Genomic DNA, 17,259 nt, shown 5'->3' on the forward strand with positions numbered 1-17,259 from the left:
ATAGAATATAATTTAGTATTTTAGTGCAAGAGTCATCTAGGTAAACATTTCCTCTGTGATTCTCCATCTTCTATCAAATTTGAAAGATCATTTACATCTCCATCCAATCATTCTTTTACAAAATCATGTTTATCTTGCAAATTAGCATAGAGAATTCAAGCGTTTCCTTTAGTGGTGTCTTAGAGCCAGAAGATTGATCCCATTCCTCTATCTCAAATGTTCGTCCAGGGCTTTTACTTCTGCATCTTGTAGCACAGTAAAACCAAACTGTACTTAAAGTACAGCCACACATGAGAGAAAAGCAGAGGAACTGCAATGCTGATGAAAATCCAGTAGATGACCTCAGATAATAATAATAATAATCTGGATTGAGCAGCCTGTAGGATGCTTAATGAACTATTGTCACAGCCTTAGAGCTCCTTTATTCTTAAACCGCGCCGGCCTTAGTGTGATTGACTCTTGCAAAATGTGTGATAACTCCAAGCTCCGACTATGACTGTTTTTTTTTTATAACCTCCAGCTACAACTTTAAATAATATAATATATTTATATTAAATAATAAATACTCCCTTTGTTTAAAAATATAATGTATTTTTTAAGGAGTTAGATGTTAAAAAATATAAGGCATTTTTAGTCTTTCAAAATATAATCATTGTCTTTTTTTCAAAAGTGCTTCTATTAATAAATAACTTTATATTTATTGTATGATGTTTAATAGAGGTAAATATATAACAATAAAATTAGTTTGAAAGTATGTAACTACTTTATTAAAGAATAAAATTTAATTAAAAATGCCTTACATTTTTTAACGAAAAGAGTATTAAATAAATAGTGTGTGTATTTATTTTTTACATGCATTAAATTATTAATATTAATATAATTTAAATTGACAAAATTAATCAGGTATAAGTTAAATAGTGTATTTTACTTTTTAAATAACATAGAAAAAATTTAATAATATATACAACTTCAACAATATTTTAATTTTCAAAAACAATATCTTCTATGATAATTTATACATATAAAATTCTAATTAAATTATTCAAACATCTTTAATTCTTCAAAATCAATTTAAAAAACAATATTCAAATACAATCACATTATAATATAATCAATTATAATTGAAATTAATCATATTAAAAAAAATTTATAATCAACTTAACTCAACTGAAAACCAAACAGGTTGTAGTATGAGTAGACGTGGAAAATTGATATAGATTGACCACAAATACATAATCCTTAAGCTTGACCCAATTTTAAAGCAGCACGCAAATAAATTGAAACAACCTCCAATTCTTTAGGTGGGGAAAAACACTCTCGATCTCAAATTAACTGTTGTTATAACAAATTTAATTACATCCAAGTGACATTGCTCAATTAACTCAGTTACAACAAAATTAACAAATCTAACAGTTTTGAACTAAAAAAAAATAATAGCAATAACTAGCTACTGACTACTTTTTTCCCGTAAATGAAATGAACCATGAGCAGGTATTCATGCAGGATGTTTAAAATTCCTTATGGAAACAGGGCAATCTCTTGTAGTAACAAACCTACCACAAGGGAGAGAAAGGCCCTAGAAAGAGGACATCTAAATGGAGCTCTCCTTTTCAAGTCTTATGGAGTTGACATAATTTGTGGGACAATGTGCAAAAATACCAGGAAGTGACAATCCTAGTACTCTTGCAAATACGCTGAACCACCTTTCCTTTTAGTCCGGTCCATAAATATAGCCCATTGCTAAGCTTCTTATTAACTCCCACACATCATTCAAATGTCTTGGCATGAAATATCTCATTCTAAAGAAATTTTTGTTTGGTTCCTCATTCACTCTCTTCAGAATTAGGTGCACCATCATAATTAAAAAAAGAGAGAGAAATAAATCAGTAAATTAAAGACTACAATAAAACATAAAATTTTGAAAGTACATTCTGTCTAAAAAAATAAATCAACTAAATAAATCATAGGTTAATGTCTAAACTTGTCAAAGGTGGGTTAATAAAATTTTTAGGTAGATCCAATGTACAAAAATTGCCAAATAATCCAATCTTAATAGAAATATGTAGACGTAGGTCCTATTGAAAATTGTATCTAACTTTTAAGCATACCAATGTATAATTAGTATGGTCAACAAACTCTTTGGAATGCAATTCTATATCCAAGAATCTATATAATATATAAAAACCCTATCTAGTCACATTATTCTGGAGTCATGAATATTGCAGCTTATTTCTTAAATTTCATGCAATACATAGGATTACACTAGTTCATCTCTTAAAATATAGATCTCAAATACATCTATTTATAACAAATCCAGTCAATATATCTTTTGCATACCAAGTTTATCTTAGAATATTTCATGAAACATGAATGAAATCAAGTCAACTGAACTACTGGTGAAGTTATTTCAAAAATCAACAAAATTAAGACTTAAACTAGGTAGCTTTCACTTCAAATAAAGTGAGAAAAAAAAGTATTCTAGGACTTTAGCATCATGGTAACTATTGAAAACCAAGGCAAAGATTATAAATGTGTGTTAAGAAAAGAAGAATGACATACAACAAACAACAAACTAAATTAGGAAATGGAGATAGATAGCAAATACCTATTTGTTCATTATACAAGCTATTGTAGTAAAGGCATGCTTCAAAATATTTGTACGAGAAGGTTTTATCATCATAAGGCAACCCGGGCACAAGATCATTACGGTAGACTACCCTAAAGTACTTTTGAATAGGATGTTGCAAATGAGTTTATGAAGCCTGGTCAGTGTGCCATGACCAACTGAGTTTATGAAGCAAAATAAATCTCAATTCTTTCAAGTAACACTATGATTAAAATCTTGCATGCATGAAGTCGAATTTATGAAGCCTGGTCAGTGTGCCATGACTAGTCGAGTTTGAGAATCTCTGAATGACTAAATATGATATTAAATAGTCTTCCAACAAAGAAGAAATGAGTTCCCCAAAATCATGATCGTCCCTTGGCTTTCTATCCATAGCACTGTGAGAAACTTCATCGTCAACGGTGTGATCATTCTCCCCAGGCTAGCCACGACTGCAAGATTATGCGGATTGGTTTCAATAAAGCAAAATAAATCTAGTTGTTAATGGCCTAACACAACCTTCCTCCTTTATTTAAGTTCGGGGCCGACTCTATAACATAGACAAAGTTCCTGTATAATGTATAATTGCAAAAAAATAAAAAATAATTTATAAATTTTTTTAATAATAGTATATAACTATAGTTGAAATTTTAACTGTTTAAATTTTTTTATATGATAAATTTGTTGGTAAAAGATAATCAAATCTAAACTATTTATTTTATTATTTAATGTACATGAGATGAGATGAGATGAGGAGAAGAAAAGGATCAGACCAATACTTGAGAGAGCCCTCGCTAGGGGGGTTATCAACGACAGTTTGACGATAATAGTGAGTGTCATAATTTCCCCTTATTTTCCCCGATCCTCACTCAAAAGCATACATTGCATTTACTATGTCTCCACATAGCCTCAAGTGATAATTACTTTCAAACTACTTTCAAAATAAATCTCACCCCCCAATAAAGTAATTACCTACTTTCAAACTAACCCTATCTTTACATATTTACCCCATTAAATACTCTACAATATAAAGTCATTATCAATAGGGGTACTTTTAAAAAAGGGCAATGATTACACCTTGAGAGACTGAAAATGCCTTACATTTTTTGACATTTAACTTCTAAAAAATACCTTACATTTTTTAATAGATGGAGTATTTGGCATGTGGAATAAGTTAAGTATGCAATTATAGATATAGGAATTCATATTATGTGATTGATGGTTGAGTTACATGAATATGTGGTATACATGCATCACATGATCATTGGTGAGAGTTCGCCTAGGGAAAGAAGTAGTTGATTAAACCCACATAGTATCAGCAATAATCATTAGAATTGAGAATTAGCCTTGGCATTGATCGTGAAAATTAGGAGATAGCCCTTGTCCTATGGTTGATTTGAGACTGCCCCACTTGTTCTATAAGAGACTCGAACCTAACTAGTTTTCACAAGTTCATGAAGAGGCTAGATTATAGATACGATACCCCATGGTTATTAGTATTAGGGAAAACCAAATTATACAATTGAGTAAGTTGACCTTAGCCAAGTAGCTCCTTACAAATAAAAGGCTGGGTTAGTCCGTGAAGGACATAGCCACATGATAGCTGAGAACCTATTGAAATTAATGCCAATTCAGTGCATTTTCCTACACTTTATGTGCTAAATTAGATCAATTGTGAATATTTTGGGTTAAATATAGGAAAATAAGCGTCATTTCAAATTGACATGGAAAATAGAGTTTATTGAGAATTTTACAAAGATGCTGACTTTGATTTTAAACTTTAAAAAATCTCATAACCTTATTTATTATTTCAGGTGATTTTTGTTAGATATTTTTAAAGAAATAGAGCCAAACAATGATTGAAGATACACATGGAAGCAGAATAGCAGAAAAATAGAAGTCAAAACAAAAGATTAGAGACTCTATGTCATATGCCGCGACGCATGGATAGTGCGCCGCGACATGTGGCACAGAGACCGAAGTCCTAAATATACATGGGCACCGCAACGTACTGTCAACACACTGCGGCGCATGGCCTTAATTCTACTATACGTTTTGAGCTTCATAACGAAAAAAATTAGGGTAGAAAAAGCATAAACACGCCTGCAGAAAGAGAGCACGACTGGGAGAGACTCTTGGAGGTTTGCTCTGCTAAGGTTTGGAGTTCTTGAAGGAGATTTGGGTAAGGATTGAAGATTTAAAGAGATTCAAGTGGATTTCTTTCGGTTTTTCTTCTTCTCTTTCCTTTTCTCTCTTTGTTTCTGATATGGATGCTATATATTGTAATATTTATAACTCTTTTCTAAACATGAGTAGCTAGTTCCCTTGTTCTAGGATTATTTCAACCCTTTATATGGATTAATATTTGAATATTCCTCTCTTTTGGTAGTTAATGATATATATGTGTTTATTTTATCCTATGCTTAATGCTTTTAAATGCTTGATCACCATTTATATTGCTTTGTTCACTTTAGTTGTGCTTGAGAGAGCTAATTTAGGTGTAGAACTCGGATAAAATAGTTTTGGACTTGAAATTTTACATAGATAAATGGATGGTTATATTGGTAAAATAGAGATATTTTATTAACCCTTTATAGTCTCATTAAGATTGGTGTTTAAAATTTGTTTGCACTAATTATTTTTAAGGGATTGTAAAATTTTAGTGTTTTCAAATATACTTGATTTTGAGAGAAAGCTTCTTCAAGTGAATTAGAATCTTAAGACTAACACTTGTTTTATTAAAAATATATTAGAGAGGAATTAATTTAAGTGTTATGAAATACAAAGGAAAGGGATAATCCTAGTTCCTCATCTCCAAAAGTTAAAGTTTTAACAAGTTTTAATTGTTTTAAAATTATTTTAATCATATTTTTATTACTTTCACATAAAAAGAAATACTTTCAAGTTGGCTCAACCTATCTCAAAACTTAATAGTAAACTTCAAATCTCATTTACCTAAAATCCTAGTGGGAACGGTAACTTTGGAATATTCTACACTTGTGATAACCCGTATGCTTGCGATAACGCTTAACGGAGAACAATAGCTATCAGTTTCATGTTAGAGATAACATGAGAGTATAAGATTAGCATGTGATCATACATTAAATCTGGCCATATGGTTGTTAGGGAAAACCAAATTACACAATTGAGTGAGTTAACCCTGGCCAGGTAGCTCCTTACAAATAGAAGGCTGGGTTAGTCCGTGAAGGATATAGCTACATGATAGCCACTAGTTTCATATCAGAGGTAACATGAGAGTATAAGATTGGCGTGTGATAATGCATTAAATCTGGCTATATGGTTGTTATTGTTGTTGTTCGGTATGTGTTAGAGGTGCATGGTTGGTATTATTGTGACCCCGTGTTATGCATTGTCATTTAATATGAATATATATACTTTTGAAACATGGTCACATAGTTGTTAATATTGTAAATCATGGCTAAGTTTATCATATGTTTGTAAATGTGTGTTCTTGCCTATTTGCATCCATTTTTAATTGACATGCTACTATATAGATTAAGTAAAATATAGTTACTGAATAGTTATACTCATCCTCAATTCTTAATATTTTCAAGGCTTAACTAATCAGAGCAAAGTTAAGGAAAACATTTAAAGGTATAGGATTTATAGAGTAATCCTCTTGCATGCCTCTCCTTATTGTTTTATGTGTATAAATGTTGATCCAATTGCCAACTGGGAATCTCATGATATTTTTGTACTACTTATATTATTATCGCATATAATTTGTGAATTTTGTATCATAAGTTATTGAGTTTTAATTGTAAACCCTTAGATAGGGCCAAAATACTCATGCAAGTAGAAATATATGTATTTGAATGATTTGAAATGAAAATATTTGTTTTACGCAAAGTTCTCCTCCCCTTGAGTTTTATGATTTTGGAGTTGAGTGTTAAAAATTTGATATGCATGTTTTTGGTTGAGTGTAGTGTATTGCACATGTCTTTTAAAGTCTATTGAGTGTAATGTATTACATTTGTATGTGTTGGGACACCTCTCTTGTGAATTTTATGTGAAAAGTGATAAAAATGAGTTTTGATATCCAGTTTCTTGTAAAAAATGAATTTGAGTGTGAAACTTATGCCATTAACTAAAGTTGGGAGAAAGCTCTATGTTGACACCAAAACTACTTAATCAGACGTCGGACAGAGATTTAGGATTCGCTCCCTATATTGTCAAATTGATAGCTAATTACTATCATATTCATGCAAAGCACCGTGGCGCATGGTGCCTCAAGCCATGGGGTATAGCATAAAGACGAATGAGTATAACGCATGTGCGCTTAGCCACAGCACATGTCACATTTTCTACACAAAACACAGCTTTAAGTTTTGAACTCAATATTTTGGGTCCTAACCGCTTTTCAAGCTTCCACATTATTTTAAAACTTTGATCTGAGTATAATAAATATTTGATAAAAATTTAAAATGTTGAATTTTTGGGATCCCATTGTTAATAAATTGGGAATTATTCTCACTTCTGTAATTTTACAAACTTGATGGTTTATTTAGGTTAGACCCCTAATTACCTCGATTAAGGAGTTAATTATAGTTTAGTAAGGAACGCCTTACAATTCTACCATATCCAATTATTCTGCAAAGAACTTACCTACTTCAAATGCTGCCAACTTAAAGGAGTTATCTGGTTTGAAGTTTTCTCCTGAACTGGACAAGTCTTGCACGTTGACACCAGGCGATAATGGTTGTCAAAACCTGAATAGTTTTGTCCAGAATTTTGCTATTTCTAGCATTAGCGAAGAGATTAGAGAGTGTGAAACTTCTACAAAGGCCGAATGCTATGGTGTACTATTCCAACCGGTAATACACTCAGACTTCTGCAATTTCCATCAATTTTAGAGAAGGGTCTTGCAAAAGTGCCTTTGAAAAATAAATTTCGGTAGTTTGCTTAATCAGGCATACTTTCTTTCTTAGCTTTAAAGTGAAGAGGCTCACTGTTTTAAATAACATTATCTATATTACTTCATATAATTTTCTTATGTCTTGCATGAGATTCAGTCTTCTATTATTTATTCAAATGTTATATAAGGAAGTTGATCGGTACGAACTTTTTTGAATGTACCTTTGATTTTAGACTTGGAAAAATTACATATAGATTTCATGAAATAAACTTATTTATAAATAAGTCTCATAAAATTTAAAAATCACAACTAGATCCCTTGAGACCCAAGTGCAATTTGAAATTGGGATAAAAAAATAATAATATCCCTATTAAACATATATACATTACATTAGTTAAATAATTTACAACTACTTCATCAATATTTTACAACTATAACTTCAACTTCTAAAAAGTGTAACTTCGTATATCCACTAATTAAATTGATCAATTTAATTATTGAATATGTGAAGTTACAATTATAAAAAGATAAAGATATAGTTTTAAATTACTGATAAAATAGTTGTTAACAATTAATATTAAAATTTATTAATAAAATATAATTATCTAATTATTGGATATGTGAAATTACAGTTGTAAAAAATTAAAATTAAAATTATAAATTGCTGATAAAGTGATTGTAAATTAATTATTTAATTAATATAATATATGTTTAATACGGATATTATTGTCTTTACAATCTAATTTCTCAAGAGATTTGGTTATGATTTCCGAACTTCGTGAGACTTGTTGATAAACAAGTCTGCTCTATGAGACTTAAACATAATTTTTCTTTAAGACTTTAAGTATTTTTCAATTTATTTAATTGCATATATTCTATCTCACAATTTACAATTATTTTGTGGCGAACTCAATAACGCTTATTAATCTTTCCAATCAATCTTTTTGTTTACAGTCTTCGCCCATTAAACGCGCCATAATTATATTATGGCTGTCAAGGACTTTACTTGATACTGCTCTTTAAGTTCCACCACTATTATGCATTTAATATTAGATGATGATATTTCGGGAGAAAAGTATTAGAAGAAAATATAAATTCATTTATTTTTTTCAAATGTGGGAGTAGATACATTTAATCATGCATTTAAATATTATTAAGAAAATATAAATTCATTTGATTATTATTTAATATTATATTAATTTTATATTTTATAATATACCAATTCTCAACCGTTAAATTGAGATCAAAAGTTGGAGAAGCTAGGGGGAGAGTCAGATGAGGGATTGGCAAGAGGGGGGCGTGAATCGCTGTAATTTTATATTTGAATTTTTTTCATAGTTCATTGTCATTTGTATGCTTGTTTAATGATTTACAAATTTTGAGTGAAGGTACATTTTGAATTATGAGCTTCAGTAATTAACTACATACAGTGCTCCTTTAAGTATATTTATTAATCTAGGGATTTTAAATTTGTTATCATCTATTTTTTAAAAAACAAAAACAGGTTTATAGCTACCCAACAATGTTTTTTTTTTTTTTTAGTATACCACTTCTATAAATTGATAGTTCCCATTAAATGAAAAAAATGAAATTTGCCGAAGTTAAACCAGCCAACTTTAAATATGGCCCCATTGATAGTTCCTATGCATGATTTTCACTAAAGTTACTCCCACCCTCTGATTCAGAATTTAAGACATTTTTTCAAGACAATCTTCAGCTCTCTAACTATGGATTAGCACCGAGAGTCATTTTCAATCCTTCATAAGTTCAACAAATACATGAAATGTATTACTCCCTCCATCTCAAATTATAGGGTACTTTTGAAAAAGTTTTTTCATTTTAAAATATAACATATTTTGAGTAAATTAAGGTTTCATTAAATGAACAAATTTTATATTATCCTTTATCTCTTTATACTTTTTTATCTCTTCTTTTTTTAATATATTAAATGATAGATATTTTTAAAAATTTATATTTTTGTTTGAGAAAGATAAAGTTGTTAAATGTATTTAATAAAATTTATTAGTATGTAAGATTTTATCTAAAAGTATTTTATAATTTAAGACAGAGGAGTACCTTCCTTTTATTAGATATTGTTAAGTCATCCAATGCAAACGTTGTTAAGTCATGTCCTATCCTCATGTGCCATTCAAGATTGCCTCTTTCATAGGCTGAAACTGTGTTAATTCTTATTCTATAGTTATTCAAATGATTACATGGTAACTTTCACCTATATAGATAAAATGATTTCAACTTCCAATGTGAAACAAATGAACTTGACCTCTTCCCATTTTACAGCAGCAATTGAATTCTGCTCTAATTGGAAAATTCATTGTATTATTATTAATAATGATATGAGTGCAGAGCTGTACAATTAATTTGGATAACAGTATTCTAATTGGAAAATCCATCCAGTCCTGTATTTATTGTACTGCTTATACTTCTTCTTGGTACTCAATTTTGGATAACACACTTTAATTTGCTCCAATCAAAACCCATGCAGCGCACTAGATCTTGTCTAGTTTTCTTAATTTAATGTAAATATTAATAACTGTTTATCACTATTAAGACACATTTGTTTCAGCTTATTTCATAGAAAAATTACTTTTTTTAAAAAAAAAAATCTATTCTATGAGTTTTTATTATGTTCATTTAAACTCTTAAAAATATTTAGAATTCAGAAGAAAAAAATTCTGATTATTTTAAAAAATTGTTTTGAATAACTTTTAAAAATAATTTAATGTAATAGATGAAAGAGTATGTTTTAAGGCCCATTTGTTTAAGATTAAAAAATAAGTATTTTTTTTGTAATTTAGATATTATATAAAAAGTGTTTTTTTTCCAGAGAATTTGGAATAATAAAAAAATTTTATGTGTTTGGTTACCATTATAAAAAATCACTTTTAACTTGTTTAGATAAAAGAATATAAAAATATTTTCTTTACCAAATTACAATAATGGACATGAAAAAACACTTTCTAAAAATCTTTCCAGCAATCTAAGAAGCACTCAAAGAGAAAGGTTATGGTGAAGATTTCTAAGGCATGTCAGTTCATCTGCCTTTAATGAAATCATAGACGCGTGCAACATTTGTTACAAATGAATATGAAAGAAATTGAGATGGACAATGGTGGGTTTTTCACCTATTAGATTTTAGTGACTATTAGAAAAAAGGAAAAATAATAAAAAAATTTATTTAAATTATGTAAATGATAAATTGATCTTATGAAATGACATAATTTTCCTGAAGTCCTAAGGGATGTTTCTGTCGTTAGAAAATTATAGGAAATAAAATTTTTGTCCTTTATTCATATTAAAAAATTTACAACTTTTCATTCACAATTTTTGTTCATATATTAACAATTTTTGTTTCTAAATTTGCAATAATTTAATAGCTATTTACAAGTCCTGATATGTATCAGGTGTTAAAAATTTACAAATTTTTATTCACAACATCTGTTTCTATATTAACAACTTTCATTTTTAAATTCGCACTAATTCAATAGTCATTCATAACTCTAAAAATTTTTGTTTTATTTGAAGGTAATTTGGTTATTTTTTTAAATTTCCTAATAAAAAAATTTCATGCAACTCCAAGAAAATTATGTGATTTCATAAAATTAATTCATCATTTACATAATTTAAATGAATTTTTCTATCATTTTTCCTAAAAAAAACGAAGCCTTAGCCATCAATGATTACATGGAAAATGGGGATTTTCAAAGGCAAACTCATTTTTTGGTTCTATCTCTTTCTATAATGTCCAAAATATAGATTTATGCAAAGTAAAATGCTGGGGCAAAGATGAACGTACTCAACCAACTCTATTATGATCATGGATTGGACAGTGAAATACAGAGGTTTGGAGAGAAGAGATTGAAAGCCCATATTTAATGGTTCACAACAGAAGAGATTGAAAAAAAGAGAAGAGGGGTGGAAGGTGAGTCTCAAAGGTGGTGGAGGGTGGCGGTGTTTGTTCCTAGTGTCAAAATTAATGAAGGATGATGAGTTCTTGACAGGGTGTGAGAGAGAGAGAATGAGAAAGCATGACAGATAAGGTGAAAAATAAGCTGGGCAATTTTGTCCAAAATATTTTTATAGCATCATCTTTCATGTTTTCATCCTTTTTTCTCTCTCATCTACTGCCTGGATTATTTGGAGAAGCTAATGAAAGTAGTTTAGAAAAATAATTTGAAAATAGCTTTTTTTTTTCAAATTTTTCTTTTTTAAAAAAGTTTAAACAAACAACTAACAAATTTTGAAAAGTGAATTTTTTATGAAAAAATCAATTTTTCCCAAAATAATCCTAAACAAACGTCCCTTAAAGAGGCAAAATATGTAAAAATATGATAAAATTTAAAAATAATTAATTAATAATTATTTTTTATTGTTATAACCAAATATAAAATAATACTCCCTTTGTCCTAAATTATAAGATACTTTTGAAAGAGTTTCTCCATTTCAAAATATAAGATACTTTGAGTAGATTAAGATTTTATTAAATGTATCAATTCTCATATTATTCTTTCTCTTTTTATAATTAATTTTTGTCTCTTCTCTTTTCAATATATTAAATGATGAAAATTTTTTAAAGTTTATATTTTTATTTGAGAAAGATAAAGTTATTAAATATATTTAATAAAATTTATTAATATGTAAAATTTTATTTAAAAATATTTTATAATTTAAGATAGAGGGAGTATCTATTTTTTATAAAAATTCTAAATTACTTTAAAATATCTATTGATTCAAATGAATGGCCCTAGAGTAGTCCATCGTTTGCGTGTTACAGGTTTGCTGCTTGTTTTGTGCGCGCGCGCATCCATAGGGACCAAAAATTAAAAATTAAAAATAATTTTAAAAAAAATTAAAACCGTGCGGGTCACTAGCATGAGAACAATTATCCCATAAAATTTATATAAGTGCGCACAAAGTATTGGTTGAACATTTAGATATGCCGAAGAAGCTTACAAAATCTTGAGTTGGACAATATTGATTTAGGGATAAAAAAAATACTCTTTTTTTACGTATAATTTTAACTCAATTATAATTTAATTTTAAATTTTAATTTATTGAAACTCAAATTTTATAGTTTTAACTCAATTATAACTTAATTTTTAAACTTTAATTTAATACAATTAAATTTATATAATTTTAATAATTTAGAATATCAGTCACTTATTTTAAAAAATATGTTTATAAAACTAAAATTATTTAAAAAATTTATTCTTTATAAAGATTAAAAGTTGTGATAATTTAAAATAATAATCCCTAATTTCAAAATAATTTTAATATTTATAATTTTATTTTCAAAAATAGGGGGACCAATGTTTTAAATAATTAAAACTATAAGGATCAAATTGTAGTAAGTTAAAATTTAGGGATTGAATTATAATGTAGTCCAAATTATAACGATTGATTTATAATAAATTAAAATTTAAAAATTAATTTATAATTGAGTTAAAAATATGAGGATCAAAAATTTAATTTTTATAAATCAAAATAAAAGTGTGATTGCACGTATCCTCGCTAAAACATGACAAGCAAAAGTTACAAGTGTGATTTTATACGTGACTTCTGAGCAATTTAAGTTTTCATATTATTTCAAAGTTTAATTTAAATGTTTATCTCACACCATTTTATCATAGTATTTTTGGATTAATCAAGGTAAAATTTGATTTTGTTCAAAACCTCTGTTTAAATATATAAAAATTTATGAATTTAAATTTAATTCAAATCACTTATAATTTCAACTTCCTTCTATATTTTAATTATTTAAAATTCTAATCATTTTAAATGTCATGATCTTTTAATATTTTTACTATTGATGCTTTCATAACCTTTGTATATTTTCTCATCTCTCATCTTCTTCTCTTATTGATTAAAAAATAAAAATAAATTTGTTATCCTTAATTTTTCACTTTTGTTTTGAATATAAATTCATCTATCTTCTTTATTTGAAATTTTTTAAACTTTCCAAACAAACAATTTTAAACATATAAATTTTAAATGTGAGATTTAAAATTTAAAATTTAAATCCAAATCTATCAATATAAATGTTACATTAAATTATTTACATTTTTCAGACACTTATTCCGTGATCATATTCATAAATCACTTCTAGTATGTTTCAGTGGAACAAAGGAAACCTTAGATTTCATTAATTTTGTCTTAAAATTTATTAAGTTTCTACCTTTATCTCTAATAAATATTTTTAAATCTCATTATTGGCATTTTGATTCAAAACATTTAATAAGGACAAAAATATAAAAGGAGGCATTGAAAATTAACAAATACCATATAAATAAGATCAAATTTTTTCTTCTTTCTATTCTATAAATAGAATTAGAGGGGTAACTTATAATAATACTTCATGCTCATGGGTATGCATCATTCTCATAAGAACAATATTGCCCTTAAACTATTTGTTGTACCAATGTTATTCTTAAACTAATTAAATCAGGGCAATGTTGCCCCTGTCGTTAAAACGTCCATTACTGTAATTAGTGGAACCTACTTTTCATGAATTAAGGTGTAATTTTATCTCTAAACTATTTTCAAATCAGCAATATTGTTCTCACCGTTTAAAAATTATAAAATTAAATAAAAATAATATTATAATAATATTAAATAAAATAATATTAAATGTATATATAAAAATAAAATTATAATAATATTAAATAACAATAATATTAAATGTATTTATAAAATAAATATAAGAAAAACTATAAATTATAATTTTATAACTTGATAAATATAAGTGAATCTTGATTAAATTAGAGATGAGTAGACTCAAAAGTATGTACATTTACATTTATAATTATCGACATCTTTATAAAAAAACTAGTCTCAAATCATATTTGTTCAAAAATAAAGTTAACTTTTAGTATGATCTAAGTTTTTAATTTTTAAAAAATTTTAAGCCTTTTTTAATATTATATTTAAAACCATCCAGTTTTTTTAAAACTATTTCAATTTTCAATTCAACTTCAATTTTTAGTTTAATAGCAGCTTAACTCTTGTCCAATCTAACTCAATCATAAAAATAATTTTTTAATCTAAATCGAGTTATTAATAATGGCTTCAGTCCATATAGGTGCAGATGCAAATACTTTTAAATCTACTCATATTTAATTTAATCAAAATTTACTTATATTTAACAAATTATAAAATTATAATTTATGATATTTTATTAATATACTATAAATTTTTTCCTTATGTTTATTTTATATAATATTATTATAATTTTATATTTATATATACATGTTAATATTATTTTATTTAATATTATTATAATCTTATTTTTGTTTAATTTTTTAATTTTTAAACGGTGAAAGCAACATTGCTCCTTTAAAAATAGTCTAAGGGCGATATTACACTTTAAATTATAAAAAGTGGGTCTCGCTAGCTGCATTAATAGACGTTTTAATGGCAGGAATAACATTATTCTGATTTAATTAGTTTAAGGGTAACATTGCTATGACGAATAATTTAAGGCTAATATTATTCCTCTGATAATAACTTAAAGAAAAAATTACATATCAATTCTTGATTAATTCATAGTGTGACTTGTTAAGAACTTAAGATGTTTCTATTATATTATTTTCTTAGTAAACATTTAAAATAAACAGCATGAGGATAAGTTACGGACTTACGGGGCTACCCAGGGATCACGTGAACATGTTCAGAATTTTAAACGAACTTTCACATGTTGCCTTAGATCCTTATTATCGCTTTTATTGGTGAGACTGAGATGCGATCTCAATATCCGTGATCTGGCCTTTATCCCAATCCTATATCCACAGGTTTCCCATGCTAATCAAATTTTGAGTTCATATATATTATTCAAATTAATCTCACATGATATGTCAGAAATATGTCAATATTGAAAATCTCCGTTGTTACCCATATCAACCCCCCCATTGAGATAATAATTGACAATTGATATGCTAATTATCTCAAATTTATATTTAAAGTATTCAGATTAAATTTGTAGGTAAATTCAACACATATTTAAATTTGTAGTTTTGTTCTCACCTTTTTATGCCAAATGACGGATCAATAAAAGAGAGAGAGAAGAAAGAAGAAGATCTCCAATTTTAAATTGTTAATATTTAATCTTTTTTTATTTTAAATAGGGCATTTAATCATTTTCATTGTCCAAAGTTTGGGAGGAGTAAATATGATATGTCATTAATACATCATTATTTTTTTCAAAATATTATATGTTACGAAAAAAATATTTCAAAAAAAATTCATAAAATGAGATGGAGGAAGTAAAATAATAAAAGAATGTGGTCATATTCATAATCATGCCTTGGTGTATCAGAAACCAGTGAGGCAATGGTGTCTGAAGATACTTGATTACAACCGTTTGGTTCTAGATTTCACACCTTTGTTTCCATTCTCAACCACGGAACACACACATAACGTTAGAATGTTGTATGCAAACATTATTATAAAAATGAGATTTAGTAACATGTATTTTATAATAATAAAAGATGAAACGCTACTAACATTAAAATCAAAATAGAGAGGTGATGTTTTTTATTTCAAATGTCACCATTTATAAATTATTTTTCTACTTATACTTTTAGTAAATAATTAGAGGTGACTTTTTAAGAAGGGCAAAACACTACCTTTCTTGTTTTTTATTAAATTAATATTTTTTTTATAATCAAAAGCAGAAAGGTGGTGTTTCTAATTGATAACACCACCTCTCCACTCTATTATTGATTTTAACATTTTATTTTATGATATTAAATAATTATTTAATTATAATTTATTTAATTAGTAATTTTAATAAGTATATCTATGATTTAATAAGGAAATAAAGCGAGGTGGCAACATTTTATTATAAAATAAAATATTATTTTATTATAATTTATTTAATTAAAATTAATTATTAATATGTATTATTATTTAATAATTATAAAGTAGAGAGGTGACATTTTTTCAACTTGAAAACGCCACCTCTCTGTCCTATTATTAATTTAATATTTTATTAATTCAGATTAAATAATTATATATTATAATTTATTAAAGAAATAATTTTAAATTGAATATTACATCCTTTGATAAATAAAATAAGAAAGGCTATGTTTACTATGCTTGAAAATGCCATTCTCTATACTTTCTTACTGTTTTAAAAATTCAATCTATCATATTAAAAATTATTACATTATAATTTACTTATTAAGTATTTATAATTAATATATAAAAATATTTTAAAAATAATTGAAGAGAGGTGACGCTTCCAAACTTGGAAAGGCCACCTCTCTTCCTTTTTTATATTTTATTATACAATAAAATATTATTTTATTATAATTTATTTAATTAATATTAATTATTAATATGTATTGTTATATCATAATTATAAAGCAAAGAGGTGGTGTTTTTCTAATTGATTTAATATTTTATTTTATCATATTAAATAATTATTTATTATAATTTGTTAAAGAAATAATTTTAAATGGAATGTCTCATCATTTAATAAATAAAATAAGAGAGGCCATATTTGCTTTGCTTGAAAATGTCATACTCTATACTCCCTTATTGATTTAAAAATTTATTTTATCATATTAAAAATTATTACATTATAATTTACTTATTAAGTATTTATAACTAATATATAAGAATATTTAAAAAATAATTGAAGAGAGATAGCATTTTGAAACTTAAAAATTCCACCTCTCCTCCTTTTTCACTATTTTATTCTAAGATAAAATATTATTTTGTTATAATTTATTTAATTAATATTAATTATTAATATGTATTA

This window comes from Prosopis cineraria, unplaced genomic scaffold (assembly GCF_029017545.1).
Source record: "Prosopis cineraria cultivar Desert tree isolate PC_DT_omini unplaced genomic scaffold, ASM2901754v1 PC13, whole genome shotgun sequence".
Lineage (NCBI taxonomy): Eukaryota > Viridiplantae > Streptophyta > Magnoliopsida > Fabales > Fabaceae > Prosopis > Prosopis cineraria.